The sequence below is a fragment of the Bacillus rossius genome, chromosome 7 (genome assembly GCF_032445375.1).
Source record: "Bacillus rossius redtenbacheri isolate Brsri chromosome 7, Brsri_v3, whole genome shotgun sequence".
NCBI classification, from domain to species: Eukaryota; Metazoa; Arthropoda; class Insecta; order Phasmatodea; family Bacillidae; genus Bacillus; species Bacillus rossius.
The window spans coordinates 2519573-2534676 of record NC_086335.1 but is presented as its reverse complement, the minus strand read 5'-3'; the positions used below and the strand labels follow the sequence as shown (position 1 = coordinate 2534676).

Below are 15104 nucleotides of genomic sequence, written 5' to 3'. Positions count from 1 at the left end.
GCATCATTCTTTCTCCTCCCACAGTATGCCTGTCCCATCATTCTTTTAAACTTATTCTTCTCTGCTGCCCATGCATGCTTCTTTCTTTTCGCATTACGTTTATTTTTCCCTGGTATTACTTTACTGCTGTTTGGTCCATGAACATTTTCATTATTGTTTTGTTCAGAATGTGTCTGAGCACCATTGTCATTTGGTCTAGTGTCTTGTATAATATTGTCAATAGAATCAGATTGTAGATACTTATTTTCTATTTCATCATGTGTGATTTCTTTTATATTTGTCTTTTCACTGCATACTTCTTCCTGCTCATTTGCTACATTGTTAATGAAAGGTAATTCCATACCACATTCTGCAATACTTTCCTCTACTAAAGGCAAAGGTACTTCTAAATCAATAATGTCTTCCATCGACAATTATATCAGAACAATCATTATATTGCATATTCTCATCTGACAATAAAAAATTATTTTCTTCTGCCAAGAACATCTGTCGGTCTAAAATTCCATCATCGCATGATGTATCTTGGTTTATTTTAGGTGAGTTCTTTTCTGATGACTTTGAAATTGGCTGTAAAATATATTCTTCACCACAAGGAACCACAATGAATTCTGTCATTTGGAAACTTGCAGGATTGGTTGATCCTTCCATTGGATTTGAAGCATAATTATGTTCAGATGTTTCATGTTCTGAGCATAATATGTGTTCAACATGGATCTCTGGAACATACAAAAAATCACTGCCTTAATAATTTTAAAAGTAGGCCTACTTACTACTTACCTACATTAATAATGTTTCATCTTGCATTATTCTTGTAAAGTGTAAGAGTTTCAGGTAAGAACATCAAACTGATTATTGTCTACCTGTATTTGAACAGCTGCCATCACGGGACACAGTGCCAGGAATTAATTCGTGTCCTGTTAACTTTCCTATTTTTTCTGTGGATCCAATTGCTTCCGAGTTGTGTTCATCAGTACTGTCAGCATTTCCTTTAACTTCTGAAAGAGACGATAATAATAATCAGATTGTAACATTAAAACTTATTAGTAAATAATGTAATTAATTTTATTCTGTCAGGATAAGGTGATACTTTTTGAGTGTTCTGTGAAATTTAAATTTTTCATTGTTCGTATCAAAAAGAATCTTCATCTACAATCATTATCAATGTATACATACACCAGCATTATTCTGAATTGGCCAATTTCGGTTACATTTTAGCCTGTCAGACTCTTGTGAAGACTAACATTAACACATTATTGTGGTTATCAGTTGTATGCATTGCAATAGATTATTAAACTGGGTAGTGTTTTAGTTCTGTGATCTGTTTTCTTTGATGATCACTAGTACATAAGCACGATCAAAACAATTATAATTAAATCGTCAAAAAAGTTCCACCTTATATCCTGATTGATAATTAATGTTAATAAAAAAAGAATACCAGCATTATTTGAAGAGCTACAAATCTCTTTATTTTGAACATTGTCGTCTTCTTGCATTTGGATAGCCAACTGGACCAGCAACTTACTTCTAGAGTTCATGTCCTGCAATAAAAAGATTTTATATTGCTTTCAGCCATTTATTTCCATAACTTAACTAATAATTTCTTAATTTAACTGAAAAAAACCTTAAGAAACTTGAAAGAAAAACGCGGATATCATTCTTGTTTCTATTCAGTTAAAAGTGAAAACCTCGTATATGTGATGTACGATGTTTTCATAAATACTGCAGTGACAATATAAAATGTACTAGGTTTTCAATGATAAAACTGCTTTTATATTATGCACAATTAGGTAGAAATATTATCACAATACAAGAAATAACTTACTGGCTTACCTAAGAGTAGTTGACTGAACAGTAAAACTGCTGATAAATTGATGAACAACTTCAAAAACATAAGAATACAGACCAAACAAACTTGCCGAACATACGTGGTTTTCTCTCTACAATATGGAGTGCTACTGATATACGTGGTTCTTTTTTTCCCCGATAAAAAACCAGTAGGATGCACATATTTTTTTTTCCAGCCCAACATTCTGTGAGATACGAGGTTTTCTACCCAATAAAATTAAAAACGCATATTCGTCAAAAATTGAGATACGAGGTTTTCATTCTAAGCCATCGTGATTTTAAAACTACTCAAGATATCCTAGTGGGGTTCGTTTACGAAAATCATTTAAGAATTCGCCGAAGGCCGAAAAGAAGCTTTGTTTTCGGATAAAGTTTCAAAAGTATATTTTAAGAGCAGTTAAAAAACGTGTATTCAGAGTATTTTTTAGACATAATACAACGGGTACAGATTCTTGAAAGCACTTAAGGGACATTCATTACACCTTTATATTAATTTCTGCGGCATACCTATAATGTTACGATCACCGCTCAAATTTCATAGTTGTCTTTGCACGACGACAGACTGCGCGCCAGTTCAGAGCCTTGCGCTTAGAGGCGATACCGCGCTAGAAGCACCAGCGAGCGTCGCGCTTATCATCCCGCCTCACTAACACAGATACACACACCTGACTAGGCGGGTCCCTTAAAATAATATTCCTTTGAACATGCGAAACAACTTTAACACAAGATGTAAGTGGTCATAAATATCTGTCGCTTCCTAAATATTGTCTAGCAGGTAATGTTCACCACTGACATCACGGGCCGCGATAGCAACTCCTATTGTGCGTGCTCGAACCAGTCCGCGAGCTATCGACTGCGGCGAGTGGCGTCTTCGAGCTATCGATCTGCAGCAGCAGCCTGCGCTCGCGTGCCCGCCCGTGCGAAGCTTACTTCCCTGTGTGCTTCCTGCTCGGCTGCTAGCCCGTGGTCCATGTGGTTTACTGTGCTCAGGCACCTGCATCGTTTAAAAACGCTCTCTCCGTTGGGAAATAAATTATACCATCTATCCATATGATAGTAGTAACAGTAACTATATTACCCTATACAGAGGATTGTTGGTAAAGCATTTAGATTTGGAAGTATATATAATTTATTTTATTTAGCCTGCACACATTTTTATTTTGCTTGATTAATATTCTGAAATATTAATCTATTGTGATATATATATATATATATATTTATATTTATAGTTATGTGTCCAAAGGTTAAATAAATAAGCGCGTAGATAATAATACTTGTTTTTCCACTAATGGGGCCAAAAAATATTTTATGAATAAAACAAGGTTGTTGCTAACGGTGACAGACAGGTAACAACTTGTCTTGGTTTTGTACGGATTTGTCAAAAACATTAAGTTGGCAACGATTGTTAACAATTCAGTTTTCAATTCCAATGACAGAATACGATTGTATACCCGATGACATTTGTTTTTAATTAATTAGGGTTGAACCCCCGATGGCATAAAACATGAGCCAAAAATTTTAAGCGAGCACGTAATGCGTTAAATACATGTTCTTAATCTTTTGTAAACCAAACTATTGTCTAGTTACGTTCCGCCACTACCTAATGATTTGGCAGAGTTGAGACACGAAATTTAAGAGGCTATTGCGTCCATTACTCCGGACTTGTTAACCAAGTTTGGGTAAAATTGGTATTTAGTTTGTATAACCAAAGGTGCACATATTGAACTAGGTTAGTTTACCTTCAACGATTTGCTGTAAATAGTCTATATTAAACTGTTATAATTTAACATTGAAACTGGGACATTCTTTTATGGACAGCCTGTACATTTGCGACAGAAAGTGAAACACCAAGTCGCTCGGTAGAGGCACGCCTCGTGGCCTTGGAGGGACAGGCGGCCGCCCTGCTGCGCACGAGCCGCGGCGGCTGGGAACCTGATTCCTGCTAGGCGCCGGCACTCGGCAACATCCGACATGTAGGCTCCCCGCACCTCGTGGTACCAGTAGGCTATGTCCCTGGACATCCCCCCACTGCCTGGGCTCATCGGGGAATGGCTGGTACGGGCGCGGCCTCTGCCGTGGCAACAGACGGGAAAGAATGCTGTAAGCGACCTGGACCAAGGAACAGACCGTGCCAGCAGGCGGTCCCGGCTGTGACCCCCCAGACCCCCGCAGTGAGCGGCTCTAGCCTGGACGGCCAGGGCAGACAGGCTCCGAGTCACTACGGGCGGGTTGCCTCAGCCTCGGTGCAGCTCAACTGGTGTGTCAGGCCTGTGCGCGACAACATGCCAGTAAACCGTAGCAGCTCTGTTCAACAACTGAAATTACTTACATACCAAACACATAACAGCCATCAGTGCTTGTAGGTTTCTATTAAATCGACATGTTCGAGATAAACATGTTTATAAATAATTTAACATTCAGTCGAGAAAATCACTGGGGTGCAACAAATTCAGAGCTTGCGCAGATAACTTCAGTAATCAAAATCTTGACAATACACCTGTCTAACCATTTTTTGAAGACAAAATGCTAACGGTCTTAACAATAACGTCGCAAAAGCGACGCGGTGAAAATAGAAACTATTTTTGATCGGGAAGTCCGTCGCGACGCGCTGGCGTCACAGATGCGAACGTGATTGGTTGTGAAAACACTGGCAGCCAGCGCATGGCGGCCTGACGCCGGCTGCCCGTGGCTGTCCGTGGCTGCCCGTGGCTGCCCGTATCTGTCCGTGGCTGCCCGTGGCTGTCCGTGGCTGCCCGTATCTGTCCGTGGCTGTCCGTGGCTGTCCGTGGCTGCCCGTATCTGTCCGTGGCTGCCCGTGGCTGCCCGTGGCTGCCCGTATCTGTCCGTGGCTGCCCGTATCTGTCCGTGGCTGCCCGTATCTGTCCGTGGCTGCCCGTGGCTGTCCGTGGCTGCCCGTGGCTGTCCGTATCTGTCCGTGGCTGCCCGTGGCTGTCCGTGGCTGTCCGTGGCTGCCCGTGGCTGTCCGTGGCTGCCCGTGGCTGTCCGTGGCTGCCCGTGGCTGCCCGTGGCTGTCCGTGGCTGCCCGTATCTGTCCGTGGCTGCCCGTGGCTGTCCGTGGCTGCCCGTGGCTGTCCGTGGCTGCCCGTGGCTGTCCGTGGCTGCCCGTGGCTGCCCGTGGCTGCACGTGGCTGTCCGTGGCTGCCCGTGGCTGCCCGTGGCTGTCCGTGGCTGCCCGTGGCTGTCCGTGGCTGCCCGTGGCTGTCCGTGGCTGCCCGTGGCTGCCCGTGGCTGTCCGTGGCTGCCCGTGGCTGTCCGTGGCTGTCCGTGGCTGCCCGTGGCTGTCCGTGGCTGTCCGTGGCTGTCCACGCGTCACCCAGCAGCTCGTGAGCGAACACGCGTGCCTGCTCACTACGAGTTCTCTTCAGTTCCACCTGCTCCATTCACTGAAGCTCTGTTCATTCATGTCAAGACAATATGGCGGCTACGTGCCATTTTAACTAATAAGAGCTGGCTGATATCATGAAATGTTTTGCCACACAAGATTGTACGTGTTATTAAACATACGAAAACATAAATATATGTTAATTTCCACCGCGACGAAAAAGTGACGAAGTCCTTGAACAGGTAGGAAAGTCCATCTGAGCTATGATAAATCTTGTGCTGAACCGGACCAGACTAGCAAACCGAGGCGCGTTTTTGTAGGTCATAATGCACAAACACATGCACTAGAAACTTCTATCATCCAGTATAACTGGCAACAGTATATCTTCCATAGAAAAGTCCCTCGCCGCCAGAGAAACATCGAGAACCTCTGAGAGTCTTTCAGGTAACTACGCGTTCAGACAAAAATAAATGTATTTCTTACCTCAAATGAAGCAGCATTAAACTAGAAGTCGCCAAAAGAAACTCGCTCACCTGTAAAGAAGAAGAGAAAAAAGTTTCAATACCAATTCACTCCTGTTACAATTCACCACATTAGTCGTTTATTAATTCAGCGGTGCATTACAAAAGAGAGACGCTTTTCGAAAGCTGTTGCTGTTGTGGGCAGTTCGTAATTATAAACACTGGGGTGGTCATCTGGAGAATAATGAGCGAGTTTAATGTCTCGTCAACATCACGGAGATGATGAGGGGTGGTTACAAAATATTATATATATCTATATATAAGTGCATTTATTTACATATAATTTTAGCAGCAAGAAATTAAGTGACCAAAAAAGAATATAATATAAAAATTCAAAAGGGCACAACTTCAACAAATCAACTAAAATATTTTCGGGCATAAAAAAACATATAATATATGCATAAGACAAAATTAAAAAAAATGTTTTGATAAAAATATAAACATCAAAGATATGAGCATATTAAAAAAATAAAACAAAGATTTTCGAAAGACCATAGGTACAAAATTATACACATAAAATCAAAAAGTTTCCAGTGACGCAAACTTAGATTCCCAAAACGGGAAATATTTTCACCACTTTTCGTTTAGAGCAAAACTATCTGAGATATAAGCCTCTTTTGTAATTATAATTATAGTTACATGTAAGGCGTTTAAGGTACCTATTGAAAAATGATTAATTTAACACTTTAATGTAATAACTATGGCATGTTCTACTTATGTAGCTGTATTTCAAATGTTACTCTATTGTTAAACTTCCGTTTTCTGGTTTATATGCATCTCTAAGGAGTAGGCTAATATTTGTGGTTCTCTCTATGGTGTTACAGAGTCAGTACGAGCGTAACTAAATACAAGCATGCTAGGGCACGTAGCTTCTGATAAGTGCCGGAACTGCTGATTTCTCATCGAGCAAATAACAGAGTTTTCATTAGCAGCACGGTTGTACAACTGTTTGTCAACAATGTAAAAATAATTTGTTAACTACAAATAACATGTTAATTAATTTTTCTTTTTTAATTAAAAAAATGTAGGATACAGTTATCACTCTACATACATCGATCTACAGGCTTTGTTTAAAATAAACGAATGCACATTTTAATATAAACTAGCACGTTTAATGACATTGAATGAATATGTGGAAATAAAATAAGTTTTAAACTAATCACGGTCCAATGTTATTTAACTACATTGCAGTTATACAAACACACACAACTACACACACACACACACACTCACACACACACACACACACTTACACACACACACACATATATACATATATATATAATAGGATGTTTATATGTGTGACGTTGATAAACTGCAGCACTGTTTGACCGATCGCCATGACGGAGAATATTTTCGCGATATCAATTTCACTATAACTAGCCACTAGATGGCGCTGCAGCAAACACTTTCTAAAACAGAAAATGATAGGTCATAGACATACAAACAGTAATTGTGTGTCATTTTTCTATGTCCACCACTCTGTCGTATAGCACTATCCACTTTGCTTTAACTCGCGGACAATGTATCACCCTGTATTCAGCCCGAGAAACACCGGGTACTGCAGCTAGCATAGCTGTAAAAGGGCATAAAATTCACCAGAGTAACGTTACAACAAGGATAGGTTAAAATAAATATGTACAAAGACACGTAATTTGATATGCTTTATATTTATATGACAAGTTAAACAAGTCGTGTTACATTTACTTCGCGATGTATTCGTATGCGCGAAAATCAAGAGAAAAAAGAAACCTAGGCAAATTTTGTGTAAATTTACTCAATATCGTTCGTAGTAAAATTGCATGGCACTCAATGTATACAGGTACACCGAGGAGTAAAAATGCACCAACGCTAAGCATACTGTTAGGAACGCGAGGACCGCGACACCCGCCAGGTTCTGATCTGGCTGGCGGCCCTTCACGGCCACTGACGTGAGGCATGCCACGAGAGCCTGGCCGGATAACTAGGGTCCTCGCTACCCTCCCCCCTCCTCTCGCCGCGCATCGTCATCCCTCGGCGCTGTTATCTATCGCTGAGCGGCCTTGGATATTCCGCGGGCCGCCGCGCGGAGTGGTGTGAACAAGCGACGCTATTATATACTGTTCCTGCGTCAGGTCGGCGCGGGATAACACGATGCGTCTCAGCTGCTCTCGACAGTTCTAGAAAGACGACCTACACGTATTTAAGCAGCGACGCCAGTCCAGCGACGGAATCCCACGACGAAGTCCCGCGACAGTTCGGAGAGTTCCGCGAGTGAAGGGTAGTGCGACATCGGCGAAGAGGGTGAGAGACCCCCTCCTCCTCCTCTTAGAGTGACGCGAGACTGTGTGTGTGTGTGTGTGTGTGTGGACAGGCGCGGACTAGCACCAGTGAGGAGTGCGAACTGCGGAACTTGACAGACATGGAGTGACTTGGGAATAAACATTTTTAAGTATCAGTGATTGGTGATCGGACATTTTGAACTAATTTTAATGTAAATATTATTAATTAATAAAACTGTGAAAAAAATTAATTGGGCTATCCCTTACTAACCCAGTTCTCCCCACATTATAAATAGTAGTAATAATATTTACGAAATAATAGTACTTTTACTTTAATACACTTTCGAAATTTTTTTTCTTCCTAAAACAATTTTAAAAAATCGTACATGTGTCGGTAGAAAGTATACTAACAATATATGTACTAACAACACATGTAGGTGGAAAATATACAAACAGTAGTCGAGACTTCACCCCTATACATTTCTTTACGAGGTATATTTCTTTCTGCTACGCGATAGAGAAGAAACATATACTTACACAACTGTAGCTGCTCTATAATGCACCTTTTTCACATTAACTGCTATATGCCATATGATACATGAAAGGCAGGTTATAACACTCTCTAAATATAATTTTAATGTATTTTAAACGAATACATTTATACATTTGGTTAATTAATGTCTAATATTTTTTATGCCAAATAAGGAGAAAGAAACTCTTCAAAACGTGCATTAAACTAAGGACGACAAAAACCAAACAATCCTTGGGATTCATCCGTTGTATTTCATCCACTCGGCAAAGACCAACATCAATTCAACCTGCTCTCAGACTCTCACATCCCCAATGTTGCTCACACGAACACTGTCTTACAGTGTGTGTGTGTGTGTGTGTATATATATATAATAATTGTTGCAATCGATATAAATAAAAATGTTAATTTTCTTTCAAAATCATAACCTCTCAGAAAGTTCTACACAAATTGCTTTAAATTTTTGACAACGTTGCATTCGAATAAGCGCGTGTTTTATATGCCTAAGTATACCTGTGACATGTAAAAAGATGAATTAAAATATAAAAGGTAAAACATATATATATAAATGACTGTTTATGTATTCGTCTTCAGTTTTGTAAAGATTAATATATAGATTGAAAGATAGAGACATAGACAGGAAGATGGATTTAAATATATAGAAACATAGATACAGAGATAAGAGTGAAATGAATATAAACATAGAGATTTGTATATATACAGAAATAGATTGATATTTATAGAGGCACATATATAGAGATAGAGAGGGATGCTTTGTATGAGTGAACCTACTTCAAACAAATTACAAAAAAAATTGAAAGAGGCATAGCAGCGCATGCCGGCCATTAGCTAATATAAATATTTAAAAAAAAAAACTATTTGTTCATAAACTTTATTTCATTTAAAGTATGTTCGATGCTCGTATATTCCAACTGGCTGTGGAAGCTGACGTTACAGTTTCCTCACGAGCTGTATACACAACAGTGTTCGGTGTTCGGTGTTCGGCAACTGCGCCAGAAGCGCTGCTACGTCACTGCTCATCCTCTCCACTGACTGCACCTCTGTGACTTTGAAGGGCTACGTTTCCGGACATGATTCTCAACACACGTTGCTTGTTTTGGCATTCACTGAACCACCACCGGACCATTTAAAATTAAACTCACAAATTCACAAACTACCTCTATATATGAAAATGTATCCCAAGTATCACCACAATACAGTCGTAGGAATCTCATAAATTGTAAATATATATGAGTGGGGAAAGGATTTAAGTCCAATATCTAGTGAAAGAGTGGCAATGACAGAAAGTGGAACGGTGACGCCACGCCAGGCGGGCGGCTGACAGCTGACAAGTGACAAATGACAGACGAGTCACGCGGTCAACACTCACTGTAAGGACTGCGATGAGTCACAGAGACTGCATGTGCCTCGCTTTGCCTCAACTTTGCACTCAAGGTTATCACTTCACAACTCTCAGTATGTGACTTAAGTGTTGTTCGTCCGTATTGCCGTCTCGCCCAGCGAGTGGCGCAGCGAGGCGGCAGTGGGCAGTAGACAGTTGGCAGTGGGCAGTTGGCAGTGGGCAGTTGGCAGTGGGCAGTTTCCACTAGCACTAGGTTATTTTTCACACTCTCCTTGTGTTGTTAGTATAGAGTTGTCCTGTACTAGTCTCTAGTGTGTCTGATCATACTGTGTGTGTGACTACATACAGGCAGAACCTGACATCTTACAGAAACTGGACATCGATGGCGACTATCACTTTCAGCACGATAATGACATCCAGCATATTGCTGGAGTCAAGAAGGAATGGCTGTCAGTGCAAACAGCACTCTAGTCGTCAGACTTATATTAAACCAAATTCAACACCCATGGACTATAATGAATCAGATACTCAGGAAAAAAAATCAGATATTAAGTTACGAAAACTCGTGGAATCAATGCAAATAAGACGCAGGCAATGATCATATCAAAGGAAAATACCACCAAGAAATGAATGGCTGTTTGTGATTGTGAACTGTTTTTTGTTGAAATACTAGACGAACAAGTTTGCGTAGTTTATTTTTTCAGAGCTATTGAATTGAGAGATTATTTAATAGGAATGTTCAAAATAATGTTAGTGAAGTCAGATAATATGTATCATTGGCCATTGTTAATTGAAATGCTAATGTCCAGCGGATGAATATACATATCACACAAAAGCGAACAAAGAGACACCTGACTCTCGACTCTAATCACATAAGCCCTTGCTTCAGACGCACGCCAGCTGAGCGCGAGGGCGGGTGGACTCAGGTCCGCGGCGCACAGGCGCTGGTCGAGGCATCTCGGCAGCCGGGGGAACCATCAGCAGGAGAGCGGCGCAGGACGTGAACTACTGATGTGACATTGCAAAAGGAGTGCAGCGAATGCTAAGTGAAAGCGAAGGTTTGATGGTGGTCGCAGCGGAAATACTAAAGGTGCGCTGGTTTCTCCGCCCGCATGGTGAGGGCGCGCCGTTCCACTTGCCGCGGGTGCTATGACCTGGGTGTCCGTTAGGGCGACACCGGCACGCACAGCACACGCCTGGCCGCCCCTAGCGCCACGTGCTCCACCTACACCTCTGTGGTAGCACTGCCATTTTAGAAAGGAATTGCCAACACCATCCAGGTCATCCGCCATTGCTCGTCCATACTACAACACTGGCACTGGTACTTCGGAACAGGCACTAGAATATGTTAAAATAAAGCAAAACTGATACTTTTAGAACTAAAACATTTTAAAAATTCTTAATTTTCCCCGTTTACTTGACACGGGAATAGCAGCCTTCCGTGGCGTAGTTAGATGCAGTGCTAGGGGTTCTGGGTTCGCTTCCGAGTGAGGTGTAGTCAGAGGTTAGATTGTCTTTAGCACGCAAGAAGAGTACAAGTCAGCCTCCACATAAATTCCGACAATTTTCTTCTGCTCTATTAGACCCTCAGCAGTTCATATATAGAAGTAAGAAGAAAAACGTATTGTTACGATTTCCCTGCGGGTTCGTAAAGGATAGCCCAATTAAAGATTTTTATCACACACACAGTTTTATTTATTACCACTACTTGTCACTTACAAATAATCTTCTAAATTAGCAAATAATTAATTACAGGTAAAGAAATGTCAATTCCCCAGTCACTCGTTCCACACACCTCGCTGGGCCGCACCTCTGGCGCAACTCTCGCCGCAGCACCCCTCGTGGGTCTCCGCCGCGGGACTCCGTCGCCGCACTCCGCCGCCACCGACGACACTTGCCTTCGCCGAGGATCCGCTCGACTCCTCGCTCGCAACTTCACTCGGGACTCCGCCGCGCCCGCGACTCTATCGCCCGGAAACTCCACCGCGGGAAAACTCCCGACTCCACTGAACTCTCTCACTCCCTGCCCTGGAACCTTCGTCCAAGGACTTCGCCACTCTATCGCCCGGAAACTCCGCCGCGGGAGAACTCCCCAATCTCTCTGACTGACTCGAAGGTCGGCCCAACCTCCTTATATAGCCCTTGGGTTCCCGTCCAGAACAATCGGGCATGTCTCCGAGATATCGCGCGACCTTCGCCGTCGAAATGTCCAGAAACGCGTCGTGAGTCCTGTCGAAGGACGCGGCGGCTGCTCAAAGAACGCCGATAAACGCAACAAGCATCGGGTTCCCACAAAACGCGCCGATAAACATGTCTGAGTCCTTTTATTCCGCAGTGCGGCCTCTTTTAAGTAACTCGATCTGAGGCAGGTGCGCGCTGCGACGGTCAGGATGTCGCGCGATAGTATGACACGAGATACCAGGGAGAGGATGCAGGTGGAAGGGGGCGCAGACAGGCCGAACGAGCGCGGCGATGCCAAGCACTGCAGCCAAGCGCGATCGTAACATTGCCCCCTCCTTAAACCTGCTCGTCCCGAACAGGTAATTCATTTCTTCCCGCATATCCCTTCAATCGGTCTAGATGCACCACTTTCATTCGTCCTCTTTTCCCCCTCTGGATACGGTACACCACATCATTTAACCGTTTCAATACTTCATACGGGCCTTCCCATGCTGTCTGAAGCTTAGGACACCTGCCCTTCCTTCGCTGAGGGTTATACAGCCACACTAAATCGCCTTCGTGGTATCCTGCCGAGTTAGCCTTCATGTCGTACCTTGTCTTCATTCGGTTTGTCGCTATTCGGAGGTTCCTACGGGCTTCGTCATGTATAAATGTCATTCGTTCCTCCAAGCGATTGACATAGTCGGTAGTGCTGGTCGACTCTTGGTGAGGATGACCGAACTTGATGTCACAGGGTAGCCTCAACTCCTGTCCAAATACAATACTTGCAGGAGTCTGCCCAGTCGAGTCATGAATGGCAGCCCTATAAGCCATCAGGAATAACTGAATATGTTGATCCCAATCTTGCTGATGTTCGGCCACGACCTTGGCAAGGTGTTCCTCTAGAGTTCGGTTGAACCTTTCCACCATGCCATCCGACTGAGGATGTAGGGCTGTAGTCCTGGTTTTATTTATGCCTAGTAACCGGCACACCTCCTTAAACACTGTGGACTCGAAGTTGCGGCCTTGGTCTGAGTGAAGCTCCATTGGTACCCCAAATCTACAAATGAAGTTGTTGACTAGTGTATCTGCAATGGTGGTAGCCTCCTGGTTGGGAAGTGCATAAGCCTCTGGCCACTTACTGAAGTAATCCATCACTACCAGAATATACCGGTTACCATCTTTAGTCTTGGGGAATGGCCCAGCGATGTCGATTGCTATCCTTTCAAATGGAGCTCCCACATTATAGGCTTGCATTTTTCCGCGACTACAATGTTGTGGTCTTTTCCTAGCCGAGCATGTTTCGCATTTTCTACACCATGCCTCCACATCCTGGCGACATTTCAACCAATAGTAGCGTAGGCGGGTCTTACCCAGAGTTTTGTTAACTCCTAGGTGTCCGCCAGAAGTACCATCGTGGATTTCTTTCAACACCTCTGCTACTAGACTCTTTGGAAGTAATAGTTGCATCTTAACTACTTTTCCATTTGGACTTTCCCATGCCCTCATGAGCAGCCCATCCACAAGCCTTAAAGAATCCCATTGTGCCCAATAAGCCTTCACTTCCTTTCGGTCACTAGATACCTCCTGCCATGATGGACGTCCAGTACCCTTTTCCATCCAGCTTATAATGGGTCCCAGGTCAGGGTCTTGATGCTGAGCCGATTTCAAGCTGGCATTGTCCCATTTGTCTTCACCGTTTGTTATAGTAGTTCGCCGAATATCTTCGATTCCCTCATTTTTCTCTGCTCTTTTGCAGTGGTTGCAGTCTACCTTGCAAGGTCTTCGAGAAAGAGCATCGGCATTGCTATGAATTCGGCCCTTCCTTTGTTCAATCTTACAATCATATTGCTGTATCTGTTCAATCCACCTAGCAAGTTGTCCCTCTGGATTCTTGAACTGTAACAGCCACTTAAGTGCAGCATGGTCAGTTCGTAAAAGGAATCTCCTACCATACAGATATTTGTGGAAATGTCGGAAGGATTTTACTAGAGCCAGAAGTTCTCTTCTTGTGACACAATAGTTACTTTCAGGCTTAAACAAAACTTTACTGTAGTATGCTATGACTCTTTCATTCCCATCCTGGACTTGGGAAAGTACAGCTCCCAACCCCCTTCCACTTGCATCTGTGTCAAGGATATAGTCTCCATGTTGACGGGGATAGGCGAGAATAGGGCTTGTACACAGGGCTTTCTTCAGGTCTTGAAAGGAAGTCTCGCATGTTGGCGTCCACAGAAATTGCCTCCATTCCTCGGTCAGCTCATGCAGAGGCTTTGCAATGGCTGCGAACCCAGGTACAAACCTCCTATAGTAGGTACAGAGACCCAAGAAGCTCCTTACATCATGCTTGTTTTCAGGCCGTGGCCACTCCTTTACAGACCGGATCTTCTCAGGGTCTGTTCGGACCCCAACCTGTGATACAATATGTCCGAGGAATGTTACCTCATGTTGAAACAAGAAGCACTTCTTTGGACTTAACTTGAGCTGTGCATGGCGAAGCCTGTCAAATACGTCCTGGAGGTTCTTTAAATGCTCCTTTACAGTATTTCCCACCACAATAATGTCGTCCAGGTACACTAGACATGTTTTCCAAGTCAAGCCATGCAGCACAAGTTCCATCAATCTCTCAAAGGTTGCGGGTGCATTACATAATCCGAATGGTAACACAGTAAACTGAAACAGCCCACTTCCTGTTGAGAAAGCAGTCTTCTCTTTATCCTCGGGGTGCAGCTCCACTTGCCAGTAACCACTCTTTAGGTCCAGCGTAGAGAACCATCTGGTGCCAGAGAGTGTGTCAAGTGTGTCATCGATACGTGGGAGGGGGTAGCTGTCCTTTTTGGTGACATCATTCAGCTTCCGGTAATCCACACAGAACCTCAGTTGGCCATCCTTCTTCGCTACCAGAACGACTGGGGAAGCCCAAGGACTTGCAGAAGGCTCTATGACACCACCCTCCATCATACTTGCAATCATCTTCTCTGCCTCTTCTTGTTTCGCTAGAGGAAGTCGCCGTGGTGCTTGTCGGATTGGTTCGGTATCGCCAGTGTTAATGCGGTGATACACGATGCTGGTTCTTCCAAGG

The 15104-nt window shown here is 43.3% G+C and overlaps 1 protein-coding gene across 14 annotated transcripts in view; it reads right to left on the bottom strand.

Annotated features, from left to right (window-relative positions):
* Positions 1-15104, bottom strand: part of LOC134533641 (serine/threonine-protein kinase tricornered) — a 455610-nt gene that overhangs the window by 163478 nt on the left and 277028 nt on the right. Inside the window, exon 2 of one of the 14 annotated variants that reach the window (XM_063371166.1) lies at positions 5672-5721. The exons of the other annotated variants lie outside the window; for them this stretch is intronic. The gene's annotated coding sequence lies outside the window, so the exon portion shown is untranslated. The remainder of the gene's footprint in view (positions 1-5671; positions 5722-15104) is intronic. 14 annotated transcript variants of the gene reach the window in all.